Below are 11110 nucleotides of genomic sequence, written 5' to 3'. Positions count from 1 at the left end.
GACTCACTGTGACTCTTAAATACCAGAGAACGCAGATTAACCCGGGATCCCTCGATTACAACGGGATGCACGCACTTTACACTTTAGAAATGCCAGAAAGTTAGTTAATATCTTCTAATTACTTTCACTTTCAAAACTTAAAGTTCAACTCATCTCGACTTCTGTGGTATAAAAGGCAGAGGCATTTGTGTCAAGAAGTGTAACTCAAATGGTAATGTGGGTCCGAGGGACGCCAAGACAATTTAGACTCACTGTAGCTCATTAAATTTCACTCGGGTCTGTCAGAACCCATGTTAACTTTTAAAGTCTAAGAAAACGGACTCATTTTTTGAAATAATCCGTTGTAATTACACGAGTTAAGCTTAACGCCTAATGAGAAGCTTGTAAACGGCAGCAGAACGCAACAGACGCGTTTCCGGCGTGTCAGTGGGCGTGAGTCTTTAAGATAACCTGCAGACTTCTGGTACGGAAATTCCCGCTTCGGTTCCGCGTGTTTCCCTGTAGTGGGCGTTCCACCATTTGATTTCAATAGAAGCAGACAACAGAAGATCTGTTTCCGCGTCTCAGTGGACGTTAACTATATGTTTCTCCGTGACTTTCCACCGTCACTTGAGACAAACGCTTCTCATTTTCTTATCACTTTCTCCATCACTCTCTTAGTTTGCCGCCACGGTTAACCACCTGGTACACATTATCAATTTAAGTTGAATGCATTGAGCAAGGAAGAAGCAAACTGCTACATGTGAAACTTGTTTGAATTGTGTTACATCATAATTTAGCATCGACATTCACTTGTTCGAGAAGTTGTTTAATGTAAAATTGTAAGTTGAGACATCTTGGAAATAGGGTCATTAAGTTGGCTATTAAATAGTTGTTGTTATGAATCCTCATGATAATATTTAATTCGGCTTCCTCGATGGCGCAGTGGTAGGGTCGTTGTCTTGTAATCAAGGGGTCCCTGGTTCGATACCCGGTGGAGGCACACACAGTGGTGCGGGTCACACTTTTCAGCTGTAGGTTCAATTCCGATTAGCCTTATTGTGCATAAAGTGGACTTAAAACACCAAATCAACCATAATAATTAATTCATGAAGTATTTACACGTGTGCATAATTGAACCTCTACGTACACACAACAAGTGATTCTGGTTGCCATCAACTTCATTGCTAGTTGATACTTCACACCTACACATCAGCTAAGTTAGAGTAAGGATATCCTTTTCCCTGACGTAATCAGTCCCAAACACTCCTATCAAAAAGAGAGCGCTTACATCATAGGTGACAGGTCAGCAGTTCACGTTTCGCTGCACACACTCACGCGACCCTGAATCTGTCGACCTTGACTTTATTTGTCGACATTAACTGATCAGCAACGAAAGATCGCGAATGCAGCTCACCTGTCGCCACTTTCATTCCAATGGGTTTCTTTCTGAGTTCGATCCACGTACAATTTTTTCAGGTGTTTTGAATTCAGATATTTAATACCAGTAATGCATCCAACGAGTTCCTTTTTTCCAATCACAATTACATTGTCAATAATGAAATATGTAATCATCCCCGCAGCTAGATATTCTGGCACCTTACCCACGGTTACCCTCCCCCGAGCGCCGGCATTTTGCGTGCGTTCTTCGATATTTTCTTCTTATGAGATGGTTTGTGATATTAACATAAAAGGCCGTCCCCAAGATTTTTTCCTCAGGGGGAGCAGCAGTGCTCAAAGTGAGGAAACATACAGTAATGCTATCCTCAGTTAAGATAATTCTCACAAAGCACCCACTACAGGGATAATTTACATAGGCATTCCTCCACCTTCAGCATTTCTCAGAATTGCTCCATACAACTACAAGCATCCCCAAACTGGGCAAAGCATTTTTATTTCGAGCACTAAGGGGCAGGGTAAGATTTCATATCTTGCCCGTCAGTCATACAAAATCACCTTTACATTTATTATTATTATTATTATTATTATTATTATTGTCGTTGTTTTACAAATCATAAAATTTAAATTGAATTGAAAATACGGTGGTGTTGTTGCTAAGTTCAGACTTGAGTCCAATATTTAGATAGAAACTGGTTTCGACTTGCTTCCTTTCCATACACATCTATCAATTTTTTTATGAACAGTTCAGCGTCTATTTGTATTTCTTCACGATGCTCATGTCGGAGACTAGGGCCTACCCTATGGCTTAGTGGTAATGGCATGTCCTTGTAATGAAGGTGATTCGGGTTCGGTAGTCAGCGTAGGCACACAATGCTTCGGATCCCACTAAAAACTGTCGGTCAAGTTCCGATTAGCCTATCTGTTCATAAAGTGGGCTTAAAACAAAAACTCAAATATTAGAGACCACCAACTCTGGGTCTTGAAGACACACCTTGTCCATGTTTTCACGCAACAATTTCACTATTGAAATTATATTAAGTGTTCCCAGACATCTCAGGTAGTGCTCCCCTGCTCCCCTGCGATCCTCCCTCCCTTCCCCAATTGGTACGGGACGGGATCGAGACGGTAAGGAAAACTATTCCACATTCAGGACAGAAAATTTCACGTATTTCCAAACCAAATCAGGAAATTTTAGGGATGGGCAATGTTCAGAATTTCCAGACACTCCTGAAATTATTGAGTTCGACGAACATTTTGTCCCCAAATATATTCTTTTTGGGATTGTGATGCCATTTCTAGATTTCCCTTACTTGCAGTAAAGAACACTCTGATATATCCCGAATTCTTACATCGCGATCATTTCAAATTCCTAACCTATCGGAAATCCCGAAAGAAGGGAAATCATTTCCCGAAGTTTGGACCGGGACAGGATTTCTGGATCCCGCAAACTGTAGCCTGCTTTCCGTTGGGTTACCAGACGTTTCTCTTGATAAGTTAAAAAATCATTTTGCGGCTGGTAGTATGTCAGAGGTCCCATTTTCGAACCCTCGTCATTGTGTTTGTTCAATCACCATGTTCCTGAGTTCGTCAGTCATCCCCGTCATTATAATTAAACCGTAACGTCGAATGACGTGGAATTTAATAAACAAACAGCGTATCCGACGCAGAGGCCGGCCGATTAATGTCTGTGCATAAATTGGACTTGAAACTAGGAATCGACGTTATCGTAAATTTGATATCCCGATATATTGTCAATAAAATATAGTCACAGAGGATACGATACGATATTTGTCGGTATCGTCTACCTCTCGAACTATATATATCGCAAAAATATCGTGACGTAATATCGTGTAGTTGATATCGTCTGGACAATAGTATTTTCAAAATTGCGGTATTATCGTCTGGGCGATATGTCGCCAAACACTACTTGAAACAATTAAAATGTCGGTTCTGCTAACCGAAGGCTCGATGTTCTGATCACGTTGTTGTTTTTTTTTGTCAGAATATGTGTTACTTGCACCACTAGCACGCGCGGTTTCAACACAGAAAGCAATGTCATAAAAGCGGCCTCTTTTGAATGTTCGTAGTGCCGAATGGACGAACCGAAGACAAAAATGGCATTTGCATTAAAAAAAAATCATTGTAACCTGCTTTCGACTCGATTACCCACGAGATCTTTCACTGTGGCTGAACTTCCTTCTTCATCTGTGATATGTGGCGCCGTTCTTTCCCTTCAACATGTTTACACGTAATCGGATATCATGAGTAAGCAGTTGCAGTGGAAGGAATGTTTCAAAGCGTAAACAACGATATTGGTTAAAATCATGATTGTTTCACCTCCATAATTAATTCACAGTTGCCTTATCCTTAGATATAACACTGACATAGCGGATTTTTGTAGCCAGAATATATGTGGAAAAGGCTACACACAGAAAAATAAATGTATCATAGTAATTCATGCACCAGAACGCATCAGGTCTTTGCGAAGAATAAGATTCATATTTGATGCAATTGGTTAAAATATATTTTTTAATCGTAAAAGAGACACACCACAAATGCATCACATGACGCAAGTGGAGCAAAACTGTGCATCGCGTCAGAGAAGGGCAGGCCCGTAGCTAGAGGGGTAGGTGAGGCAACTGCCCTACCTGAGAACTGGCTTTGCCCCCCCCCCCCCCTGTGAAAAATATCGAATACATTCCTACTATATATTCTCACTGATCTTTACAATTTTATCCTAAATTGCTCTAGCAATGTAACAAAGACACTTATTGATTTGTTGATTTATAAAGATGTGCGTGATTCCGCAATACCATACCAGTGTTGGGGGAAAAATCCCTTGAGATCCAGATTTCGGGATGGCTTCCCGATTTTCGGTACCTCAGTTGGTACATATTTTAATGGTCTTGCTCTGATTGGATTCAATTGTCAGAAGTATTCTAATAGTAAGTACAATGTTCCGCAAATTATCAATGATTTCAAATTTCCTTCAATTTTCTTATAGCAGTACCGTCGAACAGCCATGATAATTCTATGATTAGAATGGCCCCATGGCGCCTCTCCTGGATACCGGTCTGTTAAGGAAGATTTGTTTTTTTCATAATGTAAAGGCATACAAAATGTCCATGAAACTTAATATAAAACCATTGGTTAATCACGGGGATCCTATTTCTTTGTCCTACGTCACACAAATGTATTTCAATAACAAAATAATACTTTTCTAATAATGTACACAATATCTTGCAAAAACACAACCATACCCAGCAGGCCTACATTGCCAGTACTGATGAAAGAGTCTCCCTTTGTAGGGAAAAGGATCTGAATTAGACTAAGAAACCCATATTTCAGCGAGGACAAAAAAAGAATGCATTACATATTTTCATAGTATTCATCCAAGTATAAGTAACGTAACCATTGTTATTTAAATTGTGTTATTGGATTTCTAATTAGATTTGGGGTGTAAAGGTTGACCTTTTGAGAAGGCACCCATATGTCAGCCTCACTTCCACGTAGTACAGTCGTGGAAATAAATACTTCCGCCACATGCCTATTGGTAATAAGGCTGTATGGGGAAGTATTTTCTACATGACTGTACACCCGGGTAACTGTAATGTTGCAGGCCAACGAGGGTCTGGCGTCTGGACCTACGGCCAGTATAATCATCAGTGCGGGTGTGTTTTTCTATGTTTTGCCCATATATGCGCTGAGTTACAGCCCCAACGTTTAACTAAGAAAGATGATCTTTTAATTTGAATTTAAATTTTTTGGCTGCGTCAGCACTTAGGCTATTTTGCACCCCTCATACTGTAACAAATATGAAACCGTGTTTGAAGACTAAAATATCCTTACCTGGACACTCAGCATATACAAGGACGAATCACAGGAAACACACACACACACTCCTAAGAGGATTATATTGGCCGTAGGTCCAGACGCCAGAGCCTCGTTAGTCTGCAAAATGCAGTCCAGGGTGCACAACGTGGAAGTGAGGTTGACAATTGGGTGTACTACGTGGAAGGTTCACCCCTTACGCCCAAAGAAGATTTTAGTTCTCAGAGACTACGGTAAGGGGCTAGACCCCGTATAATGTAACGGGACTAAATAGCCTAAGTGCTGACGCAATAACAATTTTAATTGCAATCAATCAGGTTGTTATTAGATTTACTTATGTGTAAGAATATTACGTACTAAAAAATAAAGGGGAAAAATTATGAAAATCGATTTATAAAGGGTTCCCTTAATCAGTTATGTGCAAAAATGCTGATGTGTATTAACGCTATATATAAAGTAACATTATCGATCTGTAATCAAGATGCCTCAGATTGAGATTCGATTTTCAGTGGAGACACATTTAATTTCGAAATAGAACCTGTTCCGAGTAGCCTATTCATGTTAAACTTTTTCGTTGTATTCCTTGACAGTCCGATAAATGTTAATATCAAACCCTTTTTTTTTCGATCTTGCTTGGGCTCTTTCGTTCGCTGGAGTTTCACGATATCACCCCTTTCTGGTTACTTGTCACTTGGATGGAGGGGGTGGCACTACAGGGCTGTAGCCGAAGGTATACTTTATTCATTAGGATCTACCTTTTCTACAGTGCGTATTTCATCTACTTTCGTTTAATTTACTTATTTAATGTAACTTGGCCATTACTCCAGTGAGATTATGACTGTCAAATTGCTATTTCTGCTTTCTCATGATCATGAACATAATGTCGAGAAAGTCAACCATCGATCAGTTATAGCCTCGGAAATAAATGTTTAATTGATTAAGTGATTGAATTAAAATTTTTGGGTGCGTTGGCACATTAGGCCGTTTTTCAACCTTCAATGTATGGGGAAATATCACCTTATCTAACATTCAGAAATAAATGAAGATATGGCTAATTCAATTCAAGAGTTTGTGCAAATCGTTAGTGACAAATGTTGAAATGTATCAAAACATACATTTTTTAGGTATACAAACAGTTCTAGAATATCACTTTGTTGCGTAATGTAGCCAATGCGGTCTTCAGATGATTGTTTTCAAGTTTTAATTTTTTTAGTGCTGTTCTTATTGATTTGTTTTATTTTACTTCGCTTTTGTGCCACTCTTGGCGAGTTTGCGTATATGGGGATAAGTGATGATATGATGGAATAGATGGATGGACACTTAGAAACATCCATTCCCAGGCCGGGATTTGAACCCGGAACCCCTGGCGTCGTAGTGCGATGTGGTAACCTCTCCGCCACGGGGCCGGCTTTTTTAGTATTGTTAGAAGTATAATTAAAGTTATTAACAGTAAACAAAAAGGCAGTTCACAAAAGCAATATCAACAAGAAAATAAAACACAATAACATGTAGCACTGCATCCCTTACTTTCTCTGGCGTAAGACTCGTCCGAAATTATGAGAAATCGACATTTCCAAATGAACGCCGTAAAGAACTCAGGGAAAAACCGAACTCTTTATAAATGACCCCAGATTGCCATTTCTGTCATTGAACAACTGTCAAATCGAAGGTTAAAAATTTTAATTACGGAACATTTGATTGTGTATTCCGTTCCTACTAGAAAGCAGCCCCCTCCTAAAGAAATATCTATGTATGCCAGTGCTTTAATTCAATCATTGAAATACGCATTTCGTATTTTTAAAATGCCTCCTCTTCTCTTCTACTCCTCATTTATGCCAATTCAATTACGTGTATATCATCATTAATATTCCATCATCAACAGCATTTTTTATCTTGCCCTAGCGTTTGGCTAAAATTAGCGTATACTCTCTGAAAATGTTGGGACTATAGCACTGGGGGGGGGGGGAGGATGGTTACGTATCCACATACCTTCCGCTAAATTCACCAATCCAACACCATATATTAAAAATTTTCCCCCTCTTGGATTAAGTTTGCATCCCCCCTTCCCCTTCTAAGAATTCCTGGCTAAGGGCGTAGAGAACAATAAAAATCCAGTGGGTAGAAAGAAGCAGTACACGCTGCTATGAAGACTGGTAACGACAGACTGTCTTCCCTCTCACGCAATGCCATTTCCTCTCACCTGTTCATTGGTGGAGCCGTCTAGCGTCACCACTTGCGCAGACACTTGCTTTCCTTCGCTTGCTCCAGAGATTATAGAGCACATAAAGTAAATTGATCAAATTTGTGAGAAGTAGATAATGCATGCAACAATAAAATATTATCACATCATCACTCATCCCCATTTTCGTAATTAGCCAAAGTTGCAGAAAAGCGAAGTGAAATAAACAAAATCAATAGTATATTAGCATAAATAAGTAATATGCAATAAATGTTACAATTACTATTATTTTGACATATAAAGTTACATTTCAGCTTCCTCACTAAAATATTGATTATGCACATGAGTTATGTTCCCCTCCTTCTTTGTTGGAAAAAATTTAAGCGCTCCTATATTATTTGAGCGCACACTATAATTCTTCAACGAAGGCAGCAACCTTGTGTGCGTTGGGACGACGCTACTCACTTTTGCATGAGAAGTAATAAACCTTGTGAGGACATCATACACTTCTTCAACAGAAGATAACAACCTTGTGGGGACACTACTCGCTTTGCATCAGAAGTAATAAACCTTGTGAGGACATCATACACTTCTTCAACAGAAGATAACAACCTTGTGGGGACACTACTCGCTTTGCACCAGAAGTAATAAACCTTGTGAGGACATCATACACTTCTTCAACAGAAGGTAACAACCTTGTGGGGACACTACTCACTTTGCATCAGAAGTAATAAACCTTGTGAGGACATCATATCACTTCTTCAACAGAATATAGTAACCTTATGGGGACACTACTCATTTTGTATCGGAAGTAATAAGCCTTGTGAGGACATCATACACTTCTTCAACAGAAGGTAACAACCTTGTGGGGACACTACTCACTTTTGCATCAGAAGTAATAAACCTTGTGAGGACATCATAAAATTGTTCAACAGAAGATAACAACCTTGTGGGGACACTACTCACCTTTGCATCAGAAGTAATAAACCTTGTGAGGACATCATACACTTCTTCAACAGAAGATTACAAACTTGTAGGAACATTACTCACTTTTGCATTGGCACTAATAAACTACAACAAAAATATAAGCTTGTGGGCTAAAAGTTTCTTAAACGTCTATAGAATTTCTATCGCAAATCAAAGCCATGACCTCGTTATTTCAAAACAAGCGAGCACATAAAGTAAATTGATGAAATTTGTGGGAAGTAAATAATGCATAAAAAAATAATATATTATCATAAATTAGTAATGTGTATATTATAATACAATAATAATAATAACAGTTACTTTTGATAATTTTATGACTTGTAAAGTTACATTTTAGCTTCTTTGATTAAAATTTGTCAATTTATATTGACATTGCTCATGTTGTTCCCCTCCTCCTTCTCCTTGGAAAATGTCTGACCGCTTCTATACCTTTGAGAGCGCTATATATTTCTGCAATGGAAGATAACGTTGTAGGGACACTACTCGTTTTTCCATCAGAAGTTATATCCCTTGTGAAAACACTTTTTAAATGATTAATTTAATGTAGGTATAAAATAACATTCGACTTAAAGGAAAGCATGATTTGAAATGTATATAAATTAAACACAAATAATGTGTGAGAAGAATTCAAGATACTTTGTTTATATATCACATTTTGAATCGTATTTTTCTGCCTATTTTGGCTAATCGTGACGATTAGATAACATTGATGAAGGGACACTTAAGAAAATACTCGAACCCAGAACTTTCGTGAATCGATCACAACCGTGCTCGTCACTTAGGCGCTAAATTCAAGTCCTACATCTCTCTGTATGATGCTGAATTTCCACACAAAATGATATTATTATTATTTATCCGCGTGCTATGTAGCTTTTCACTTTTTGTCTTCACTTTACAAAACAAGAATATTTATTTTCTACCCAAAATAGCACAACACTCGTTATTATAATTATTTTCGTAACTTTCTTTATCAGTCATTTAATTTCATCCAAATAATTTTATCACTGCTCTTGTGTCCGTTAAATATCTCCTATTTCATGTAATATCTGTTTCTCTTTTCTAGTGGTTTATTCTCTGCAGGACAAGTATTTACGATTTTGTTTGTGAAAAATATCATATCCGACAAAAACTGCAAAAATCCACACCGACTAAAAGTATTTTCTATCTTTTATTGTGAAGTACCAACAAGGTAGCATTTTCAAACTTATTTACACATCGGTCCCCACAGCGTCTGTACAGAATCAATCGTGTGTATGGAGTGTATGTGCAAATTTTCATGAATCTAATGGACCTTGTGGGGACCCGAGGCCACCTGATTTCACAGGCCTTGTGGGTACTGGTGTCCCCACAAGGATAGGAAACGTTTTTCTTGTATAATTTGCTCACAATGTAGGTTACCTCTAATTTTCGGGAGTTTATAGTTTTACTGTGTTATTTGTCACATAATTTCAAGAAACACATCAGACTACGACTGTGCTTTACCCCGGTCCCCACAGTGTATGTGCACTAACAGAGTCCCCACAAGGTAGCATATGCACGTATGTGTGTGTATGTATGTGTATATATGTGTGTAGGTGGGTGTATCTTGGCCTAGTTTTAAGTGTGGCCAAAAAAATATCAAGAGGGGCATATTTTTAACAAATTTATGGACAACAATCTCACAGAAGTGCCTTTTATAAGTGTGGGCAAATCAATCTGAGGGGGTTCATACTTTCTCGGAAAATTCCCGAGGGCATTTTTACAAAAATCTTGGATTAGACAGGGTTCCACACTTGAGCAAAAACCTCATATGGGCATGTTGAGCTTGTTTTAAGTGTAGCCAAATCTGCTCGAGGGGGGTTCATACTTTATCGAGCTGGTTATATAGCCAATACAACTACTTCTGGGGCTACCTCAAATCAAACGTGTATGTTGAAAGACCTCACACAACTGGTGATCTCAAGTTTGGCAATTCCGAATGAAATGCTCGTGAGGGCGACGTCCAACTTAAAGGCAAGGCTACATGAATGTGTAAGGAATGGAGATCATTATTGATCATTTATCGGACACAAAACAAAGAAAAATTAATGTAAGCACTGAAAAGGGCAATTATTTTTTAAGCAATTTTGATTATTAAACCTTGCATTACATTAATTGTGCTCTTTATAAGCACATTTCAAAACCGTCAGCTTTTTCTACCGGTCCCGTACTATGCATCAGTGGCGGAGATTGGGTTCCATAACTAGGGGGCAAGGTTCTAAAACTAGGGGAGCTAAGACAGCTTTATTTCCCTCGTAGATACGTTTAGCATAGTGCAGGAGCAAAAATGGCAAAAACAGGGGGGGGGGGCAATTGACCCACCTCGCCCCACCTAATCGCCGCCACTGCTATGCATGCATACATACATATGTATATATATATGCACATACACTCACAGGCGCTCACGCATGCAGGTGTAGAAAACTTGTTACTACATGCATTGCCGTTAATGTATACTTGAAATATCTCGCCTAATTTCCATAGGGATTTATAATTTGTATATCGCGGATATCGTGAGAAGTAAAAGTGTGAAGAGAGATATCATTAAAGTCTATGAAGGGTTGGATAAAATGTATAAGCATGTGACATATGACGTACTTCATGATAATGGTTTTCAGCCACTTACTTATTCATTGTCTTAGTATTAATACAATAAAGCGCCATATTTGGATGCATTTAATATTAATGCCATCTTATTAAATATAGTGCAGCGTA

The sequence above is a fragment of the Lepisma saccharinum genome, unplaced genomic scaffold (assembly GCF_977018435.1).
Source record: "Lepisma saccharinum unplaced genomic scaffold, izLepSacc3.1 HAP1_SCAFFOLD_1001, whole genome shotgun sequence".
Lineage (NCBI taxonomy): Eukaryota > Metazoa > Arthropoda > Insecta > Zygentoma > Lepismatidae > Lepisma > Lepisma saccharinum.
Note: the sequence above shows the minus strand (reverse complement) of the source record.